Genomic DNA, 23,495 nt, shown 5'->3' with positions numbered 1-23,495 from the left:
ACCTCTAGGCAATAAGTTAACAGTTGCATAAAGAGGTGAATTGATTTTTTTTAAAAAAAAGGGTTGAATCAATAGTGATCAAATGGTTTTCAGTCAATGATAGATGTTCAATAGATTGGTTTGGAATGTCAGATGTTTGAAAATGAATTTTTTTTTAGCCAAACCCGCTTTGGGGCCCAACTAATTGCACCAAATTTGATAAGATGAGAATTTGAAAATATTTAGAGGCCAAAATGATATTGATCATTAGGAATGTATCAAAGAATTGATCACGTTGTATTACTTAAGGAGGTTTGTAGGCTTGAGTTTTACTTAAACCAAATTAAAGAGAAGCCTTTTGTTAGTGGTTGGAGATGATAAAGATGATGATGCAAGTGATAAAGTCAAGGTTGCTATCTCTGACTATGATGCATAAACTCAATATTGATTTAAGTTTGATTTCTCATCATCTTAATAATGTGGTTTCTTCAATGAAGTTGATATATACAATATTCACAAGTTTGTTTCTGTTGAACTATGAAGTTTTTGTTTTCATGCTTTATGCACCTTATGCTAGGTTTTAAGATGCGTTGGCATAAGAACTTCCATGTCACTTCTTTATTGACAGGAGAGGGCTAGCTAAAGATCTCTCTTATGTTATACTTTCTACTTCGTAAAAGAATGGTTGGAATTGTGAAAACAAATCTAGACACCCAGTTGGCAAAGGTAAAACCCATGGTAATAAGAGCTAAAGTAGTAGGGGCATGTATTGAAATGATGATGTTTCATGGCTCAAGATTAATACATATAGTGGCAAAAGTGAAGAATGATCCAATGGATTTATCATGGGTTAAAGCCTAGAAGGATGTCATGACTCACAACAGAGTATGTAGATGAAATGTGACCATAGAAAATTTTGGGGGGGGAGGGGGGGGCATGTGAAGAGGAAGGAGAGTCTTCCATTTAAAAAAAAATTCCTTCATCATTCGTGGCATGAGAGGAGGGAAGACTCTGCCAGTGCAAAAGGAGAGGTATAACTGACACTCTTGCAGTTGGTTTGGGTAGCAATCTTCCAACTCTACCCTCAAGAAAGAAATCAACACTACTGATGCCTCCTCTACATGTTCTTCATGGCAGTGATTGGCCTTTTCTTAGGGTTGCCAAAAGTATTTTTGAAGGTAATTTGGAAAATTCTAATACTGTAGCTTGCAAATAAGAGGACCAAGGGAATGATGCTGATTGGGGTGAAGACAAATGATAAAGAAATTGCAGTTGGAGATGATGAAGATGGGGAATGGGATATGGAGGAGCTAGAACTTCCTCAAGATGTTGGTATCAATCATAATACATTGTTTCTAATCCCAACATATGGTATGCCAATCAAAGAAAAAATGCAAAACCAAGGAAGACGCCACATTCAAGCCAAAAAATGCAGGAGGACTTTCATATAGCACTGCCCATGTATGTGAGCTAACCCATAGCTAGCCCATGTTTGGTCAAGATGGAGACATTAAACCTAGGCATAAACCAATCCATCATGGGATGTTTATTTGTGAACTTACTCTAGATTTATTACCATGCATTTTCCTCACTTTGAAGCAGGTGCCGGGTCTTCAAGCAACTGTTTTAACACATGAAAGTTTAGTGCAGTTTTGAGAACCCATTCACCCCATTTGCATGAAAGCATTAAACCTTCATTGACCATCCTCATCAATGGAGGAGACCTCGTAGAGAGAAGGAAAAAGAGAAAATGGTTTAAATTTTTTATCCCACATGGGGCAAGCGAGGAAACATTTTAATGTTTAAATACCCAAATGCACACATAAAAAAATGTCTTAAAGATGCCCTACCTTTTGAAGGAAATTGCTTGCATGTGGGACTCAACTAATGGATGACTTAAGAAATTTTGAACACCTGAACATGAAAATCTAAGGGATGACATGGAAAAAGAAGAATGAATCTTAGATTGACACATGGTCACTAGTGGACCCAAAATGGATGATCCAAATCTCACCACATGGTGAGATCCAATGGCTAGCACATTCCTACATTGCGAAGATGCACAAAAGATATGTAATGTGGTAAAGCACTTGGTGCCATGTGGTAGTGGGCCCTAGTCTATGGTGATGTGGTAGGAGTAACTCCTAGACCAATAACAAAGTACCACGTGGTAGCTACATGGCAGGTGCAGATAAAGAAATGATGTTGCAATTGTTTGGGTGATCAAGCAACGAATGAGGTAGTGCCATGTGGTAGTAACTGGCAGATCAATTAGAAGGTGCCATGTGGCACTTGGTGGTAGGTGATGATGTAGAGGTTGACCAATAAGATGGTGACATGTGTTAGCCTAGTCAAAGTGGGTTTGACCCAAAATGCACGGTAAAGGGAAAATAGAGAATGTTAAAAACTGAATTTTTAAATAGTTTTCTTAAAAATCCAGTGCAAGAGAATTTAATTTTAAAAAAGAAAAAAAGATAAAGCTAAAGTTTGAACTTTAGAAATTTTAAAAATTTAAAAGGGTGAAGTGCAGACTAGAGACCATTGCTAGGGGCATATTTTTCAAAACTAGATTTTGGAAGTTTCTGATAAGCCCATATAATGATATTATATATTACTGGAACTGGGAGAAGATGGACTTTCTATTTTGGAGTTTTTTTTTGCATAGGAATATATTTGTTTAGGTTATACAAGGTTCTCTCTCAGATTCCCAATTCGCAACCACATTAGGTATTGAAGTGCAAATGTGAGTTCTAGTAGGGAAATGAGCTGAATGTATGTAAAAGACAATAAAAATGTAGTTAGCGTTGAGTTTTGTCACATTCAAGTCAGTTAAATCCATATTATATCATTATTTCATGATGCATTTTAGATATTTGAGCAACACAAGGGTTTTTATCATTTATAAGAGATATTTTCAAGTTTGTTACAGAATAATGATGAAAACTAAATTAGATTTTAGGGGTAGAAAGAGGAGATATGTTTTACAACAACAAAGAATGGAGATTCAAGTAGACACATGTCATCTTCAAATTAGATCTGGGATTCCATTCTTCCTCTATATCTTTCTCTTTCTCATCCATTGTAAGGGTTCTTGTTTTGGAGAAAATTTCTCATTGCTGTGATACCATGTGTGTTCCAATCTTGAGTTTTCTCAAATTTGTGAGGCCATTGGTCCTAGTTTTGATGTGTTTTCATCACTGTGACACCACATTCTTCAACATATTTTCTCTTGTATGAATAGCAGTAGTGAAGATAATATAGCTAGTTCTGATATGTTAGGCATTTCTATGTTTCAATTTCATGCACCTAAATGTATAGTTTCAAGGAAATGAATACAAATGAGCAAGAATCTCTTTAGTTTCATTTTGATTCTTGTCTCCTATCTCTGTAATATGCAATCTTATGTGGTTTAAGGACAAAGAATTAAGACCCATTTACACCCCCTTAAGGTTGTATGTTAGATATATTTTGCTGTTGGAACAAAGGGCCAAGTAAATCCTTGATGTGTTTGATAGGGCTACTGGTTATTTGAGAAGGATATTTCATAAGAATGATGTCTTTATGAACACCAATGTCTGATTCACAAAGTGATAGGATAGATTTGATATCTTAGTGTATGAAATATGTCACTGATATCACATATGTTTGTATTTAATTTGTGGAATTTACCAATAGATAAGGCACTGATCAGCTATAGGATCAACTTGTTCTTACTGCTGCATATTCGGAGTTTTGCTAAACTCAACATCATTAATTAGATATCTTTACCTTTAATGTTGAATGAACTGCAAGTGTTACCCTCACTCAACTTGTGGATTTCGTAGAGTTGTAATTTGCTACTGCACATCTTTGTTATTGCATAAGTATAGGAAAAATAAGGGTTTTATCTACTTTGTTTAGATTCATTGTGTGCTTTAACAACTGGTGCCATATAAATGAATCTGAGGTACACCCATCTAGGTTTTGCAGAGCCTGAAGTAGAAGAAGGTTCTAGCCTTATAGTTGGCTCAGTGTCTGAAAGGATATGTTAAGGATGGGAAGTAGCTTCCTTTAGATGTATCTTGTTCTCATCAGGGTAATTTGAAACCATGTTGTTTCAAAACACCAACATGATATTTTCTCAAGCTTCTAAACTTCTTCACTAAGAACCACAATGCTCTAATACCAATTGTTGGAAATACAAAGTAGGAAAGGTTACTAAGGGTTGGGGAGGGGGGTGGGGGGGGAGGGGTTGAATCAAGAACCAATAAGACTTCAACTTATTTTACCAATTAATCCTTCATAAAATATGTTGATCTAATTGCATGCATGAAAGCAATAAAACATTCATAACACTTTGGCACAAGAAATGGTGACCTAGATGTTGGATACAATTTTCTAATTATGTGTTGTCTTTGATGTTATAAAAATGTCATATCAGTTGGTAGATAGTGTTTACAGACCTCAGTTGGTTAGTAAGGCAATTTTTTATGTCTACTGAGCATTCCTGGAAATTACTCTATGTAGACAGTATCTACCAAGCTCACTCGGGCATCAAAGGAAATTGTGGCAAAAAGTAGTGTTAACGAAGTTCTCATGGTTAATGAAGGTGAGTTAGTGTTTATTGAGTTCACTCAGTCTCCAAAGGATTTTGCAAGTTTGCAGTGTTAACCAAGCAACTGTTGGTTAACACAAGAAATCATTTTAGGATCAGTATTTACCGAGTATGGTTGGCCAATGAAGGATTTTATTAATTTGAGAAATGAAGTTTAATTATTTGAAATATTGATTCTAGCTAACTGAGGTAATGATTATTGGTAATTGTAAGTTATAATTGGGCTGACTTGATAATCTAAATGGCATAAATGAAAGGTGAAGTTGAGATTCTAAAATGAATGAGCGAGTATGCAAGTGTATTTATTATTTGAAGAGGAAAGTGTGGGAAAATTAGAAGGATGGTTAGATATCCTTGAGGAGCAACAAATTTTTATTCAATCAAGAAGGATCTAGTGTGAAGCAGAATATAGATTTGTAATCAACAATTTAGTTGCATCTCATTCAGGTCATTTCATTGTTACTTTCCTACCATTGTAGCAATAATCCCAAAATCTCTTAGTAGAGTTGGTTTAACAGCTAGTTGTAAATCCTCTAACAAGGTGACAATTCCATTGAATTTTTTTAAAGACCTCTAGCAAGGCCACTCCTAACAAGGTGATTAAATTTTCTAACAAGGTCACACCTAATAGTGTGTATTTCAAACTTTAACCAGGTTGGCTCCTAACAGGGCTCACTTCAAAAGAGTGAAAATAAGTAGCTAGTTACTTGGTGGTTTTTCCCATATTGGGTTTCCACGTTAAAGCTGGTGTCTCATGTGTTCATGTTATTTCTTTTATGCTGGCATGTTAATCACTGTGAATGTTTAAAGATCAGTAATAAGTATAACATACAATGCATTTACCGAGTCACAACATTTTCAGTATGTTTACTAAGTGACAACAATAAATAGCTTTATCAGACATCTAAGGGATCTATGGATTTATTTTTCTGGTAACTAATTAACCTTGCTCTTAGTTACTCCATCTATATTTTCAAAATTTGGTATCAGAGCTTTTGGTGCTTGTAGGAAGGGTTTCAAGGACCTAAGATAAAGATCAGGATGTCTTACAAGAGAGAAATTCCAAGGCTTAACAGAGATAACTTTTCAGCATGGTAGGGTCTCATGAGACTTCATCTGGCTTCCATTGGTGATTCATTATTGAAATAACTTGATGAAGAATACACAACTCCTTCTGGTACATTATCTGTTGGTGAAATTGCTGAGAAAAAGACTCATAACACCATGATGATAGATATTGCATCTACTTTAAGCTATGAAGAATTTGAGGATATCAAGGACTGTAAAACTACCTTTGAAATGTGGAACAAACTAAAAGATATCTATGGTGGTGATGACAATGTAAGGAGAGCTAAAGCAGAAAGCCTTAGAGGACAATTTGATCAGATGAGAATGAGAGAGGATGAAAACATTGCCAAATATGTTGAAAGGATCAAAGCAAGTGTCAGTGCAATCAAAGCTTCTAGAGGAGAGATCAAGGAAGAAATAGTTGTAAGTAAAGTTCTTAGAACATTGCTTCCCATTTATGCAATTAGAGTAGCCGCAATTCAAGAAAGAAGGTGTGAGACAAATCATAAGATAACTTTGGATACCTTAGTAGGAAGATTGACAACCTTTGAGCTAGATAACTATGAAAATTGTGTTCCAACTTTCAAGGATATTGAATATGAATTTGAGGTCAAGCTTTTTCTTAAGGAAAGGTAAGAAAATAAAAGACACTCAGTCAAAAAGTGAAGAAGAATCAAAGGAAAGTTCTGACAGTGATCTTGAAGTTTTTGAAGCTCTACTTGCAAGAAAATATTCCAGAGGTAGAGGAAAATACAAAGGTAAAGTTCCCCTAATCTATTTTTCATGTGAAGAAATTGGTCATATTATAGCCAGGTGCCCAAATAAACAAAGAAAGGATGAGAAGAAAGGTGACAAGTGCAATGGCAAGAAAGATTTCAATTCATTCAAGGATAAAGGTAAGAAAACATGTTTTATGGCTAAGGATTCTGATAATAGTGAAGATGATTTAGTTTACATTGCTATGAAAGATGAATTTGATGATGATGAAGAAGATGAGATGACACTTATCTCTCATGTGAGCAAAAATGATACATGGATCATAGACAGTGGATGTTTACATCATATGACTGGTGACAAATTAAATTTTGAACACTTTGAAGACTATGATGGTGGTAGTGTAAGGTTTGGAAACAATGAACCTTGTTGCATAAAAGCAAGAGGTTGAATCCCCTTAACCAAAGAACTTGTATGTGATAATTCCTATTGGGTTGAAGGACTAAAACATAATCTATTGAGTGTGGCACAACTAATCAACATTGGATTTAAGGTGGAATTCATGCATGGCAAGGCAAGACTATTGGATGACAAAGGAAAACTAATTAGATCAAGTAAAAAAACAAAAGGTAACTTATTTTATCTTGATCTTGGTGAGTGCTCATGTTTTATTGCCCAAGTTGAAGAAAGTTGGTTATGGCACAGAAGGTTATGTCATGTAAATTTTGATAACATGGTGAAAATAAGCAAATTGAGGAAAGTAAGAGGCATTCCTAGTTTGAAGAAACCTGATGTTGGTCTATGCAAGAATTGTTAGATTGGTAAAATGGGAAAGACTAGTTTTAAAAGTAAAAACTATCAGTCTGAAGATATTTTAAAAATTGTGCATACTGATTTGTGTGGACCTATTGGAATTGAGAGCTATACTAGAGAAAAGTTATTTATTCTTTTTATTGATGACTACTCTAGAATGATATGACTGTTATGTATCTAAGAGAGAAGTCAAAAGCATTTAAGAAATTCAAATGGTATTTGGCAAGAGTAGAAAGGGAAATAGGGAAAATATTGAAATGCTTGAGATCAGATAGAGGTGGTTAATTCATCTCCAATGAATTCAATAACTTTTGCATTGAAAGAGGAATCAAAAGATAGGTATCAACCCCTAGAACTCCTGAGCAGAATGGAATAGTTGAAAGGAGAAACATATCTATCATGGATTGTGCAAGGACTCTAATGATTGAAAAGATCATTGCTATCAAATACTGGAAGGAAGCTATTAGCACTGTAGTTCATACCTTAAACTGAGTACAGTTGAAGAAGGACTCATTCAAAACTTCCTATGAGTTATGATATGGCTATAAACCCAATGTAAGTTACTTGAAAGTATTTGGAAGTAAATTTTACATCTTGAAAGAATCTAAAAAAGGAAAATTTGATGTGAAAGGTGATGAAGGTATATTTTTAGGATATTCTTGCAAAAGTAGGTCATATAGATATTTGAATTTGTCTACTCATAAAATCACAGAAAGTGCACATGTGAGAATTGATGAGTTTGCAAAAAAGACTAAAGAAGAAAGCACAAAGGAACTAGAAGATTACAGGAGATTTGTTTACATTAAACCTGATACATTGCCAGACACATCTATCAATGAAGAGACTTCTACTCTTGAGTCTTCCTCAGTCACCAAGTTGTAAGAAGTTCAAACCGAGTCACATTCTAAAGCTACTTAGCCAATGTCTACCAAGTCTGAGCAACCAGAACCTGATGCTAAAGTTCAAGAGGATGACAATGTAATTCATTCAAAAGGTAAAGAACCTTTATTGGCCAAGTATGTCAGGAGGCATCATGCACCAGATCATATTATTGGAGATAAATCAAAAGGTACTATGACAAGAAGTAAGCTAAAAGATACATGTTTACTTGCTTATTTTGAACCTAGAAATGTTAAGGATGCATTGGAAAATGAAAGTTGGATTGAAGCTATGAATGAAGAGATAGAGCAAATAAAAAAGAAAAAAACTTGGACTCTTGTACCTAGACCTAAAGATAAAAATGTGATTGGAACAAAGTGGGTATTCAGGAATATGTTGAATGAAGATTGTAAGGTATCAAGCAACAAAGCTAGATTGTTATGTAAAGGCTACTCTCAAGAAGAAGGAATTGATTATGGTGAGACTTTTTCTCCTATTGCAATATTGGAAGGTGTCAACACCTTACTTGCATATGCAATACATAAAGGATTTAAGGTATATCAGATGGATGTTAAATCTACATTTCTCAATGGGTATTCTTGATGAAGAAGTCTACATTGAACAACTTGAAGGTTTTTTTGATCCAAAAAAAAGGGATATGGTCTGCAAATTACACAAAGCATTATATGGTCTGAAACAAGCTCCTAGAGTATGGTATGAGAGATTGCATAACTACCTTATTTATATTGGTTTCCAGAGAACTAATAATAACAATAGTTTGTACATCAAGGAAAGACTAGACAACAAGATTGTTTTAGCATTAATTTTTGTGGATGATACTTTGTTTATAGGGAATGATGATCTATGAAAATAATTTTTAGAGAAAATGAACAAAGAGTTTGAAATGTCTATGTTTGGTGAGATTAAGTTCTTTGTTGGTCTTCAAAAATAGTAGAGCGATAATGATATCTACATTACTCAATCTAAGTATATCAAGGAGATACTCAAGAAATTTCATATGGAAGATTCAAAACCAATTGAAACACCTATGTGTACTAGACTAAAGCTTACCAAAGATGATGATTCAAAAGAGGTAGATCAGACCTTATATAGATCAATGATTGGAAAATTACAGTATGTAGTTCATACAAGGTCTGATATTGCTCTTGCAGTTGGTATAGTGGCAAGATTCTTGACAAAATTGAGAGAAAATCATATGATGGAAATCAAAAGAATTTTGAGATACTTGAAAGGTATTGAAAATTATGGCTTGTGGTATAAACTTAGAGGAAATCTAGAATTAAAAGTGTTTACTGATGCTGATTGGGTAGGAAATATTGATGACAAAAAGAGTACAAGTGGTGGAGCATTCTTTCTTGGAAAAAGCTTGGTATCTTTGACAAGTAAAAAGAAAAATTGTACATCCCAATCTACAGCAGAAGCAAAACATGTTGTAGTAGCAGTGAACTATTCTAATATTGTTTGGTTCAAATAGTTGTTGGAAGGCATGAAGGTTGAGATCAAAGAACCAGTTGTTATGTTTTGTGATAATACAAGTGCAATTAACATATCATAGAATCTAGTGATGCATTCCAAAACCAAGCAAATTGCCATAAAATATCATTTTGTTAGAGAATTGGTGTAGAATAAAGAAATTAGATTGGAATATGTCCATACTAAAGAGTAGATTGCAGAGATATTCAGCAAGCCATTACCTAAGGATGCATTCTTGTATCTAAGAGGTAAGTTAGGAGTCATTCCCCTATCTGAAGCTCACTAAAATAAAGTTTTAGTGATGCATCAACAAGAACCAAGTTGAAGATCTATTAGTTGATGTAGCATAGTCAAGGGAACATTGCATATGAATTAGTACTCAAGGTACATTGATAATCATTTGGTATGTGTTGTCTTTGGCATGTGTTGTCAAAGAGGGAGAGTTTACTGACATATCTTTCTGAAATTTGTTTAAGGGAAAGTTTTCTATTTTGAAGAAGAAGCTATGTAATTCCTTCATAGAGGGAGATTACTACATTAGAGAAGTTTGTGGCATAAAATCTAAGAGGAAGAAAATTCTTGTTAGAGAAAGACTTGTTTTCAAATTTTATTATGCTGTGACATGTTGTGTTGCCATCAATGCCAAAGAGGGAGATTTTTGGATACAATTGTCTAATTGTGTGTTGTCTTTGATGTTACACAAATGTCATATCAGTTGGTAGATAGTGCTTACCGAGCTTAGTTGGTCAGCAAGGCAATTTTTTGTGTCTATCGAGCATTCCTGGAAATTACTCTATGTAGACAGTGTCTACTGAGCTCACTTGGGCATCAAAGGAAATTGTCACAGAAAGAAGTGTTAACTAAGTTCTCATGGTTAATAGAGGAGAGTTAGTGTTTATCGAGCTCACTCAGTCGCCAAAGGATTTCACAAGTTCATAGTGTTAACCAAGCTTCTATTGGTTAACATAGGAAATCATTTTAGGATCAATGTTTACTAAGCACGGTCGGCCAATGAAAGATTTTGTTAATTTGAGAAATGATTAATTATTTGAAATATTGATTCTAGTTAACTGAGGTACTGATTATTGGTAACTGCAAGTTGTAATTGGCTTGACTTGATAATTTGAATGGTATAAATGAAAGGTGAAGTTGAGATTCTAAAATGAATGAGTGAGTATGCAAGTGTATTGATTGCTTGAAAGGAAAGTGTAAGCAAATTAGAAGGATGGTCAGATATCCTTGAGGAGTAGCATAGTTTTATTCGATCAAGAAGGATCTAGTGTGAAGCAAAACATAGATCTATAATCAGCAATTCAGTTGCATCTCATTCAAGTCATTTCATTGTTACTTTCTTACCATTGTAGCAATAATCCCAAAATCTCTTAGTAGAGTTGGTTTAATGGCCAGTTGTAAATCCTCTAACAAGGTGATAGTTCCATTAAATTGTTTTAAAGACCTCTTGCAAGACCACTCCTAATAGGGTGATTAAATCGTCTAACAAGGTCACACCTAATAGTGTGTATTGTAACCTTTAACTAGGTTAGCTCCTAACAGGGCTCACTTCAAAAGAGTGAAAATTAGTAGCTAGTTACTTGGTGGTTTTTCCCATATTGGGTTTCCACATTAAATTTGGTGTCTCATGTTTTCATGTTATTTCTTTTATGCTCGCATGTTAATCACTATGAATGTTTAAAGATCAGTAATAAGTATAACATACGCTACATTTACTGAGTCACAACATTTTCAGTATGTTTACTGAGTGACAATAATAAATAGATTTATCAGACATCTAAGGGATTTGTGTATTTATTTTTATGATAACTGATTCACCCCCCTCTTAGTTACTCCATCTATATTTCCAACACTGGAAACCTTCCAAATAGAAAGTAAAATTGGGGTGGGAATGATACCCACAAGCTTTAGTACTGCAGTATAAATTTGGCCAGTTAAGGCTTACAATTGATCACTTCTGATGATCTGCCCTTTTAGGAGCAATAAGAATTGCTAGGTCCACCTTTTTAAAGGATTTACAAAACATACAGTGAAGTATGCTGTCAGTAAAGAGATTTGTCAAAGACTATTAAGTCTACGTTGTTAAAGGATTTAGCTGATACACCTATTGGGATGAACTAGTGGTTAATCTCTAATCTGCAACTTTGATTTGCTGGTTGAGATTCCTTTGAAATGTGAAGATCAGCTTGTTGTGATAGATAAATCTTTGATGTCCCTTATACTGCTTGTAGCCTTCTTACTTCAGACTTCTGCTCTTTATATTTGCTTCATACTTTCTTCTTATTTGGATGTGATACAATACATTACTTATATATCAATCCAAATCATAATTCATCAAAGTCAACTACAACATAGATTTCCATCGAGATCACAAAGTTAGCCCAACTACTAGCACTCAGGTTCCAAAGACAAACTTGGTGATGTTCTGATACTCGACAACCATTGTCAACACTTAGCATTGTCATGCTCTCGATAGACATAGAAGCTCATTTCATACTAATCACTTCCAAGTAGCTTGAACTTGATCAACACTTGGGACACAATGAACACTACGAAACTCAACATATAAAATAAATCACTTGGTTGACACTGTGTGGCTTGATCAACACTAACACTGTGATCTTGGTATAAACTGAATCACTTGGTTGACACTCCTTGGCTCGGTCAATGCTAGATTCACATCACTGACATTTTGAGCTTAGTAGACACTAGAGAACATAATTGGCATTGTGTAACTTGGTTAATACTATGAGGCTTTGTTAGCATTATCAATGATCAACTCAATAGATACTGCTTGGTGTGAACCAAATATAGATTCTAAAACTTAGTAGCAACTATAGAACTCGGTAGTAACTGGATTGCTTGGTTAACACTACAAATTACTAGATAAGCTTGGTAGCAGCTTAAGCAATTGACTAAGTGTGAGTCACTAATAAAAAAAATTAACCTTAATGTCAATAGTTTATATATTAGCACATAATTTTGTGGGTACCATCCCCACTAGGGTTTTCCCTCTGATGAAGGGTCTCCCTAGTTAACAAATCTAGTGTAATTTTGTATGGTTTTCTTGTTGTGGTTGTTGCACTTGGTGATTACTTGTTTCAGACTTAATAAGGATAAAAAAAGTTTTTTTGATTACATAAATAATTCAGCCCCCCCTTCCCTTTCAATTATCTTGGTGGACTTTACTTTCTAATAGTTGCATTGTGTATTAATTGTCCTACTGCACTTGACTAGGTTCCTATAGTTGTGTTTACTTATGTGGTTGACCATGTGAATTATATGTTTATGGTTCCATTTATATTGTTGATTAATTATCATAACTTCCATTATTAAATGCTTTAAAATTTAAAAAATGATTTATCCATATTGGATTCATTGGTTTATTGTGCCACAAATAATTACCTTGTCTTTCATTAGTTTATGCAGAATAGCTTGTTCAATGATTATTTAAATAGAACTAATTATATGCTTTAATTATGTAGTTATACATACTTGTTGCTTTGGCTATGATATATTGTGCATCTAAACTTGATTGTGTTCATTTACTATACATGACTTATATCCCTAATATTGGCCTATGGAGTTAGTGATCAAACTTTTCATGTTGAGCCAATCTCATCCTAGTATGGGTGATGTATCTTTATTATGTTATTTTAACCCTTCGATAATTAGTAAATTTGGATTCATTTTGTGATTAGACTTGTCGATGTGTCTGTGCATTTAGGAGTCCATAGTTGTTGAGGAAAAGGTTAGATTAAATGCTATTTTAATGGCCTAGAGGGATTTTATTGTTTTATTTAATATTTATTTTATTGACAATTAATTTGCCTTAGTTAAATTCTAATTAATTGGAATTGCTTGGTTTATTTGGGAAAGGGGGCAAATAGATTATTAAGTGGGTTAATAATCTATTTTTATAAGTCACTTGTCAAAATGCTTATATTATGCCAAAAAAAATTTCTACTCACTTTCTATTTTGACCTTTTTTCAGAAATGAGGAAGTTCCTCCAAAATCCTCTTGGAGAAATTCCCTCATTTTCTCATTGTGATCAATTCGATTGGAAAATTTGAGAGTGGAGTGGCTCATTGGATTCATGTTAGTATTTCTCTACTTCCTCGATGGTTTTGTATGATTCAATGACCCTATTATTTTATAGTGGTGTTTCTCATTTTTCCATTTTGTCTATGAGGTAAGACTTTATGGTTTATTTAGTTTTAGTCCATTTTATTTCCTATTTTTGGTTGCTAAATGTTAGGGAGTGGAGAACTAGTGTTCCCCTCTATTTTTATGCAAATCCATCACCTAGTTGGGCGGGGGTGAGTATTTGATGTTTTTAGCATAAGGGTTTGTAAGTTTTTCTATTGTTATGTTGCTAAATTTTCATAAAGTATTCAAATCCAAGATTTTATTGGAAAAGTGTGATGTTGGGTAGATTTAGACCAACGAATTTTAATTTTGTCAATTTATTTGATGTTTTATTTTTGGGTTTTTTGGCATTGTCTCATTTGACATGCCATCTAGTTTTTGCCTGTTTCTTTATTTGGCTTGATTAGGATTGGATCTTGTAGCCCTTTTCTTAATGATTAGGATTGTGGAGTCAAAATGGTTATAGACAATTCCACAGTATTTTATTTCATGATTCGAACTTGTATTTCCATATTGATTTTTCATGGACTTGTGTCTTTTTTTGAATTTTCTAGATTATAAATCTGAATCTATTAATTGAATTTTATTTGACCCTTGGTCTTGTGACCCTATTCTTGTGTTGGGGTTTCAGTTGAGTTTCTATCTAAGAAGTTTGAATTTTGGACTTTTTATTCTTACCTTGTTTTACATGCCACCCATATTTGGTTGGGGTTTTAGCAATGTCTTCTTGGATGATGGAAATAGATTGTATTCCATGTTTCCTTGTTGTTCTTCTACATCATGGACATTGGGATTCATGTAGAATCCATACTCCTAGATTTAGGTCAGTTGAGTGAGTCCATGGTACTTGGTGATTTATTGCATTACTGAGATTTGTGTCAAATTCATACTCTCAGATATAGGTTGGTTGAGTGAGCTTGTTATACTTGTTTCATTATTGCATTCATCATATCTAACCCTTGCATTGGTATTATGTGATTACATTCATTAAACTGGTCATGCCTACACATGAGCACATGCATGTGTGTATGATGAGATCTTGTGAGACCCTAACTCTCAGATATAGGTTGGTTGAGGGATTGTTCATTTGGGGGTTGGGTTAGGAACTTGCATTTCCTACAAGCACTCATCATTTGATGAACATGGGTATGTAGGGTACATGTGTGGAGTGGCTTCTCTTGTGTATGACAAGGTCAAAAGTATTCTGACAAGGTAACATGAAGAGGTTTTGACAAGTGATAACCAAAATTAATAAATGGGTAATAAAACTTAATGATAAGATAAGAGAATACCTGTATGGTTAAGATGAGGGTGTGTGCCTATACAGTTAATCTGAGGGCATGGTGTGATGGTTTCCCAAGGGATTCATTTTGCACCAAATATAGATCAACTTGCCAATGAAAAGCCACTTATACCCCACTAGAGTCCCTACATAATTATCATATTGTGGTTCTGACCAACAACCTAATGTATTGTACTATCTTCATGATCATATAGATATTGGTATCATATTATGCTTGGTGTGTGTGTTAGGCATGGGTGATTTGTCTTATGTGATTGTGGTTGGATCATTATCTCCATTAGCATGACAGAAGTGGGCCTACGGGTACCATGTGATTTGTAGGCATAGCTACCTATACCATTGTTGGGGACCAATGTACAAAAATGATTCATGTCTAGTCTTGGGGCTAGAGTTGATGTTCTCTTGGATTTTTTGTGATTTGGAATATATTTCCTTGTGAATTATGTTTTAATTTGGATGCAATGTTTTCATGCTTTAGATTATGCTTAATATGTTTAGTCATTGCATTCTTTTATCATGACATTAGATATAATTTCTTAGTTCATGCTACTTACCATAGATATGGATTAGCGATGTGATTGGTGTATTAGCATGTTGGATGTACTTATTCGTGTGATGTTTAGAAATGGTTATTTGGTAAGTTAGATCTCTTAAGGTAACACTAATGATCTTGTTGCCAAATTGAGGTTCATGCTTAGGGGTATGGCGAGGATCCTTCAGGTCTCATGATGCAATTATGGTTGGGAGGAAATGAACACATATATTTTCATTTGGTTGCTTCTTTGCCCGTGTTTTTCCTTCATTGTGATGTTTCTTCTGTACATATTTCTTTAAAGATGTTGCTTTTGTACATGTTTCTTTGAGGATGTTTATTTTCATGGATTAGAATAGTATGATATACATGTTAGGTATGTTGAATCTCTCTTGAATCTTTTCTCCTTGACTTTGGTGGTTCTGATACTCCTCAGTATGGAGGTTCTAACCCTATTTTCTTCCTATGTTAGCTTTGTAGTCTTGTCTGTTGACTTGGGTGATAGTGGAACAACATATCATACAATATTGGTGAATTATCACCTCCAATATAAAGAAATATAGTATAATACTGGTGAAGTATCATAAAAAAATTATATGGTATGTAATATGATACTAATGAAGTGTAGTATTGTAGTTATATGTTCTATTTTACTGTAGTTATGTAGAGTATCGTGCTACAATTCTTGGGAAACTTGTACGTCCAAACAATGGGTATTTCTTGACTTGTCTAGTGAATGTCGATGGGTGATTTGGATACCCTTTTGGGATCTCTAGACCTTGGCAATTTGTCTATGGGATACACAAGATTTAGATGTCAATTTTGGACATCCTCTTAACATTGTTAATAGTAGTTTTAACTTGTATGTATTAATCACTTGGGGACTTTGGATTTGGACATTAAAATGAACCTTGATCATGATGTTAGATTAGATCTTGAGATGAATCCTTGTATGAATCATTCATGTAAGTGGATATGGATACATTTGTAAGTGATGAATGCTTGGGGATCTTTGGTGGATTGGTGATGCAGGAGCATCCCATACTCATCCGGGGCACATTGGAGATTCAAGGACATATAGAGGTCTTGGAGCATCTCATGATATCAATTGGTCTATTTTACAACCCATCATGGTTTTTGAAAGAACAAAAGGTTATAGTTTTGTATGATGTATGGGCTGATTCCAATGTTGAAGAGTTGTAATTGATCCTTGGAATGGGATCTAGTGGTTGTTTAAGGTAGAGAAGTCATTAGTTAGGGTCTAGTAGTATGTCATAACAACCCCAAGTCGTTGCATACGTTAAAATAGTCAATAAGTCCCTTTAGACATAGTTTCATGCTTTAAAAAATTCAAATTTTGCATAAGAGCCATTTTGGAGGGAAACCTTCTAATTTGAATTTTATAAAGGGATAGGTAGTGAAACGAATTGGATTTAGTTAAGGAGGTTGAGAACTATCTCCCGAACATATATATATATATATGTGTTGGTACGGCCTGTACCTTAAGATAGTACGGATTGTTATAGAATTTGCAATAAAAGTGCTTCATTTCAAGAGCAATTTGAAGAATCCTTTGTTTTGTAAGCATTTTTTGATATTGGAATGAATGGTAATATCATTTTAGATATGTATTGAGGTGATTCACAAGGTTTTGCACTCAGATTTGAAGATTTGGTCATCAAAATTCTGTACTGTTGGCTGTAACAGTTATATTTTAGGCATTTTTGACAGTTTTCTTTGATTAATCATGGTATTTCCATGAAATGTTTACTGTTTCTTCATGGAATACCATCCATTTAACATGTATTATGATTACTAACCTTGTATTGAGCATTTAACCAGTGATTGGTGGCCACCAAAGCAATTAAGGTGTGAAAAAAAGAGGAAAATCCAAAGGGACAAGTATAGCAGCAGAGAATCTACCTTAAGGAGGTAGGGTTTTTATGTTTGCTGGAGTTAGAGCATGCCATAAATATGGTGTTCCATCTTTGAACAGATTCTAGAAGTGATTGGAAGTGGGAGAACCGTAAAGCCCTTGTTTTATGTCATTTAATGAGAGGGTTTGTTGGAAAGCGTGCCTGGAAAGGTCAACTTGAAATAAAGATTAAGGAATCCTTAGTTTGACATCAAAATACCATACTGTAGAAAGTTTGAGAGTCAGGAGACAAGTTTGAAGGGTACTTGCTTTGTAAAAGTGGCTTAAAAGGCCTAATTTTGAGACAAAACTGTCCTATTCCGTACAATCTTTCCAAAATAGTGATATCTGATTTTTTAATATGTTATAAAACTCTGAAAAGGGTATCTAAAAATAATATTTTTTCTACTTGGTGTTTTGTAAAGTTTGGAAGAAAAGTCAAGAAAACAGGGTCTACTGATCCGAAGAAGAGAGTAGCCTAGTCAAGAGGGGTAACTTGGGTTTGTGCATGAACTTGGTTTTGGGATTGTAAAACCTATTTATACATGTCATTTTGAGTCTGTTGAAACACTTTGTGGGGTTCAAAGAGATAGTTGAGGGTCTATTCCATATTTGTGGTATTTGCCCTTTAAGGTGTTTTAGAACCTAATAGGAACCTTGGGAGTTTGAATCAGTTTTGTGGGAATCCATCACCTTTTGCATGCCACTCTGCATCAATTGGTCATTTTTCTTTCGTTGCAATCTCTTTTATGTTTGTAGTTGTGTGTAGCTTTTCTTTATCTTCAAAAACAAATGTCTATCTTTGTTTATCCTTGTTCCCAAGGATCTCTAGGTGGGGCATTAAGATTTTCCTAAATTTTCATGAAGATACGTGGGTAGAAAGGTTTATTATCATGATTCCAACACCTATAATAATGATCGTATTGGAGTGTCAAATATGAAGGTATTACCAAATGAGTGAAAGAAGGAATTAATGTTAATAAAAATAAAGTTAACTTTTCAAATTAAATTTCAAAAAGTAACCCAAATAAAAGTGTATAAGTTCATTCTTTACCTTTTGGAAAAGTCATTTGTAACTCTTGATTTTGAAGGTGAAGAAGAAGAAAAGAGAAGATTCTGAGAAGGGGAGAGCTAGGGACATCATAGATGGAGGTGCTTTGATAGATTGTGGTAGATGATGTAGAGCTAGATGAGGAATGCCTTAATATATGTGCTTATCTTACTTCTGTTTCCATATTTTTGTTCCTCTTTGTATATTTAAGAAGTTGATGTAGATATCCTATGGATTATATTGGACCAAAATCTCAAAATGTCAGCCTATACCTAGGAAGCTAATGTGTACCTATGAAGTAAACATGTACCTAGGGGTGTAAGTTGACCTATACCCAAAAAATTTGACCACTACCTAGGAATTTGACCTATACCTTTGTAGCTCAATTTTCTAGATTTGATGCTTGATGATTAGATACTTTATTTGTGCCTGCAAGAGTTTCCCATTATATGGAAGCAATATATAACATCAACCATGACATATGTGCATAATCACATGGTAGAAATAGATGCTGAGAGATACAAATGTTGAGAGATATAAATATTGAGAGATACATGATTGTATTGGATAGCCCAAATACCACAACTATAGTACCATAAGACCGTATTATTAGCTTTGATAGAGAAGTGGGACAAGGATACATGCATATTCCACCTACCTATGAGGGAGATGACTATCACCATAGAGGATGTGTACTCAAACTTAATGACTCACAGTTTGGGGATTGATGGTTAGACAATGAGTTCAGTGGGGGATAGAAGAGATTAGGGCAGACTTTGATTATTGTATGGGATTACCATACAAGGCCATAAAGAGGCTTGATTAGGTCAAATTGCAAGGCATAGTAATTGTTAGAGCCCCTTTGATATGGTGTGCACAATTTCCACCATGGTAATTCTTGACATAAAGGGCACAATATGTTTTTACCCCTCTTAAACATGTGGTTTGGAGAATGGAGAGGGACTCAATTATGTATGATTGGGGAAAAAGAATGCTTGTAAATATGTACTGTGAGGTAGGTAGATCCATGAGATATTAGAGATAAATCCTAGCAAGTATGAAAACTCCTAAAGGTGTGGTCCTTTGAGCATATCAACTAAATTAGACCAATGGAATCACTAGTGGTGATACCAACAAAGTCATCGAGAGCCTTTGCATATCCACTAAGCTTGACATGGAAATTTGGGGGTGTTCTATACTAGAGAGTCACATTGGACCATTTGCTAAGTACTGATGTGATATGGAGGTCAAATTGTTTGATTGAAACATGGTCAAAAATAGCAGTATAATTGAGATGGATGAAGAGATAGAGATTACTAGAGGACAAGTATGAATACATTGTGATGCCCTACTATTATGATAGAGTGTTGCAATAGTTTGGCCTTCAACAGGCCCCCCCTAGACTAGTACCTTGGTATATCCATTGGAAGATATATATAGAGAGGCTTGGGAAGATACCACAATCGATATTAGATGATATAGAGTTGACAAACACAAAGAGCCTATATGATGTCATGATCCTTCCTCCAAGAGATGATACAATTTTATCAAGGGATTACTTTCAATTTCAAAGTATTGAGGGAGTGAAAGTTATATTCCCCATAGATTACCTTATTGGAGATTCTGGTCCATGTTATAGAGGGTAGTGTAGATCATCAGATTATAAGAGAAATGATGATGATGCGAGTAGATAGAATGATGATGACGAGACAACACTAGAGGGAGATGCTATAGAGGTGGATGGGGAGGAGGAGATACTAGAAGTTGGAGGTGTAACAAAGGAGAAGCCACTGATGATCAGAGGCATAGTAGAGGAGGATACATGAGCCTTGGTGCATGTCATTCCCCTATATACACAACCAATGTGACCACAAAAAGATACACCACCTTCCAGGTTGAGATGGGAGAATGTACAGAGAAGTCAATTTGTGTCCCCAATTTCATCTCAAGAGAGAGATCCCAACTTCCAAGAGGAAAAACTAGGTATAAAAGAAAGATTTGAAATTATATGAATATTTCTTTATTATGAATAATTGTAAGTATATGATATGTATTCCAAAATACTCTTAGGAGTGAAGGAACTTTTTGAGTGATGTCTTCAGAGATACAACACTTGTATCCAAATATCCTACCACATCTTTACTATAATGTGATTGGAAATGAGATCTAGGGAGATGCATGGATATCTTTACACTCATGGCCTTTGAATTCTAGTTAAGGAGAGAGAATGAGGATTTTTTAGAGGGTGAGAACACAGGGATATAAAGCTTACTATAGAGTTAGCAAAATAGGAGTTCCTCTAGGAACTACACCCATACCTCTATATCACATAGACCATCGCCATCACATGAAATCTCCAAGAGATTTGGATCAGAATGTCCCAAGGATGAGAAATGATGTATTTGGATATATAGAGCACACTTGTATAGTTCCTCTTGTATACCAAAATGTTTGATGATATAAATGTGTGTGTGTGTGTGTGGTTGATTTTCATCCTTATTGTCTCTTCTAATGTATTAATGATTAATTTTTATAATTACATAAAGATTAGAATCATAAACATGAAGTAGATAAAGAAAAACATGCACTACCATTTTAAAGTGTAATATTTTAATGATAAACATCACAAGCCATATTTAAGAAAATATACATAATGTTCAAAGGGAAAAAGTAAGTACATGAAGATGATGCATGAGCATCCTGGGGTAGTTGTTAATCATATATGTTGGAATGGTTTTGATATTGGGGTTGGAGAACTCAATTGAAGGAGGTGTTGCTTGGTCACTATTGGGATAGTTTTGTTGAAAATAATTATTCAATTGTATGTTGTCTTTGATGTTACACAAAATGTCAAGCCTTTACCAAGAAGTTAGTGATATTCAAGCTCACTTAGGAATCGAAGGTTGTTTCCTTTATATGTTGAGCAATTAGTTATAACCAAGTTCAAAGACAATATTGACCAAGCTTAGTTAGTTAATGAAGCAAAGTCTCTATAGACCAAGTTTAGTCAGTTAACAAAGGAAAGTCAACATGAAGTAAGTATTGACTGAGTTGGGTTGGTTAACATTAGAACTTCTGTTCTACCCAAGTTGGGTCAGTTAACAAAGGGATCCTCTATGTTGACTGAGTACTCAATTTTGTGTTAGCCATTTGACAACATATTTAGTCTAATAAATTTATTGGTTAATATAAGCCAAGTAAAGGGATGGAAATTGTTTTATCAAAAGAGAATTTGAGCTGACTTGACAAGGTGAATCATATATATGAAAGGTCAAGTTGAGAATTGAAGAAGATGAGTCAAGAAGAAAATTTGAAGGATATCTATAAAATACAAAGTATCTGAGTTGACCGAGCTGCAAAGAACATTCTAATCAAGGAGTATAGAGTAATCAAGATAGAGCTAAGATTTGAATCAAAAAAAGTTAATTGCATCAAAAATTAGGTCAAGTCATTATTACTCTCTAATAATTGTAGTAGTGAATCAAATCTCCAAACAGAGTTAACCTAACAACTATTTAGCAAATCCTCTAACAAGGTGGTATTTCTAGATTGAAGTGTCTAAAGACCTCTAACAAGGCCAATCTTAATAGGGTGAATTAAATCCTCTAATAGGGTCATACCCAATAGTGTGTTTTGTAACCTTTAAAAAGGTTGGCTCCTAACAAGGCTCATTTTAGAAGAGTGAAAAATAGTAACTAGTTGCAATTGGTGGTTTTCCTAAATTGGGTTTCCACGTTAAATCTTGGTGTCTCTTGTGTTCATGTTATTTCCTTATATATTTCTACAATTAAGTTAATAAAGGCTAATCACATTAATATCTTCAGATATAATTATCTTTGTACTAACTGAGTGACAATAATATATTCAATGTTAAAGAAATTAAAACATAATATTTAGTGTTAACCGAGTTACAACATGATTTGGTTTTATATTTGTGTTGACATATTAAAAGGGAATTGGATTTATTTTTGTAGTAATAGTTTCACCCCTCCCCCATTAGTTACTACTTTCCATTTCTAACAATTTCTTGGTTGTAGTTCCACCCGAGGAGCTTGGTGAGTGAAGGAACTCAATTAAGTTTTTGGTGCTTGGTTGATATTCTGCTTGGTGCAACCTATGTTCAATAATGCTTGTGGGAGCTTGGTAGATGTTCTTGGTTTGTTTAGTGGTTTTTACTAATGGCTGGTAGTTTGGTTCACTAGATGGTGTTCTTGGGATATTTGATCAACCAACTTGGTGCATTTAATGTGCGTATCATGTGATCATGGTTTGGATCAACCTTGGGATATTTGAGTGTTAGAATATATAGTCCACTTTTATAATTGAGAGGGAGGGGGGTTTAATCAGTTATACAATTATTATCACAGTTATGAACCTTAAACAAAAATAACCATATGAGTAATATAAATTGAAACCACAATCAGATACTCATACACAATCATTATAGATATGTTAACTAGGGAAATCCTCGATCAGAGGGAAAACCCTAGTGGGGATGGTACCCACAAGATGATGTACTAATATAAATATTCCTTGTTATGGGATGGACCCTATTAGGTGTCTATGAATACATTCAGTACATGTGAGTCCCTGTTAGGAGACTTTGAGTCCTTGTTAGGAGATTCCAACCCTATTAGGAGTTGTGGAAGACAGTTGGACCCACTGCCCAAATAGCTTCAAGGGAAAGATCAATGAACCCACTGTCCAAAAGATCTCTATACTATTCCTCTATCTCATCAAGTGGACTTTTGCTCCTTTTGAACTTGTAACTAGATCAAAAATCTCGCATCCAATAATCCCTTGGATTGCTTATACACATTTAGTAAGCACTCTGCTTTTTTTTGCACTTTTCACTTCTTACAACAATGGATACACATTACAAACAAGGAAAACATATTTCCTTTATACCATATCTTCATAATAATTCTTTAATTCAACCTTGAGGCTTTCCCAATTAATTATAATAAGATAATTAATTAATTAAAATTACA

At 34.4% G+C, this 23,495-nt stretch overlaps 1 pseudogene; it reads left to right on the top strand.

Annotated features, from left to right (window-relative positions):
- The first annotated feature begins 1,211 nt into the window (after nucleotides 1-1,211).
- LOC149533553 (uncharacterized) overlaps nucleotides 1,212-23,495 on the top strand; it is a 71,561-nt pseudogene continuing 49,277 nt past the window's right edge.

The sequence above is a fragment of the Cupressus sempervirens genome, chromosome 10 (genome assembly GCF_028749045.1).
Source record: "Cupressus sempervirens isolate cs-2001-9-10 chromosome 10, ASM2874904v1, whole genome shotgun sequence".
Lineage (NCBI taxonomy): Eukaryota > Viridiplantae > Streptophyta > Pinopsida > Cupressales > Cupressaceae > Cupressus > Cupressus sempervirens.
Note: the sequence above shows the minus strand (reverse complement) of the source record. Positions and strands in the feature narration are given on the sequence as shown.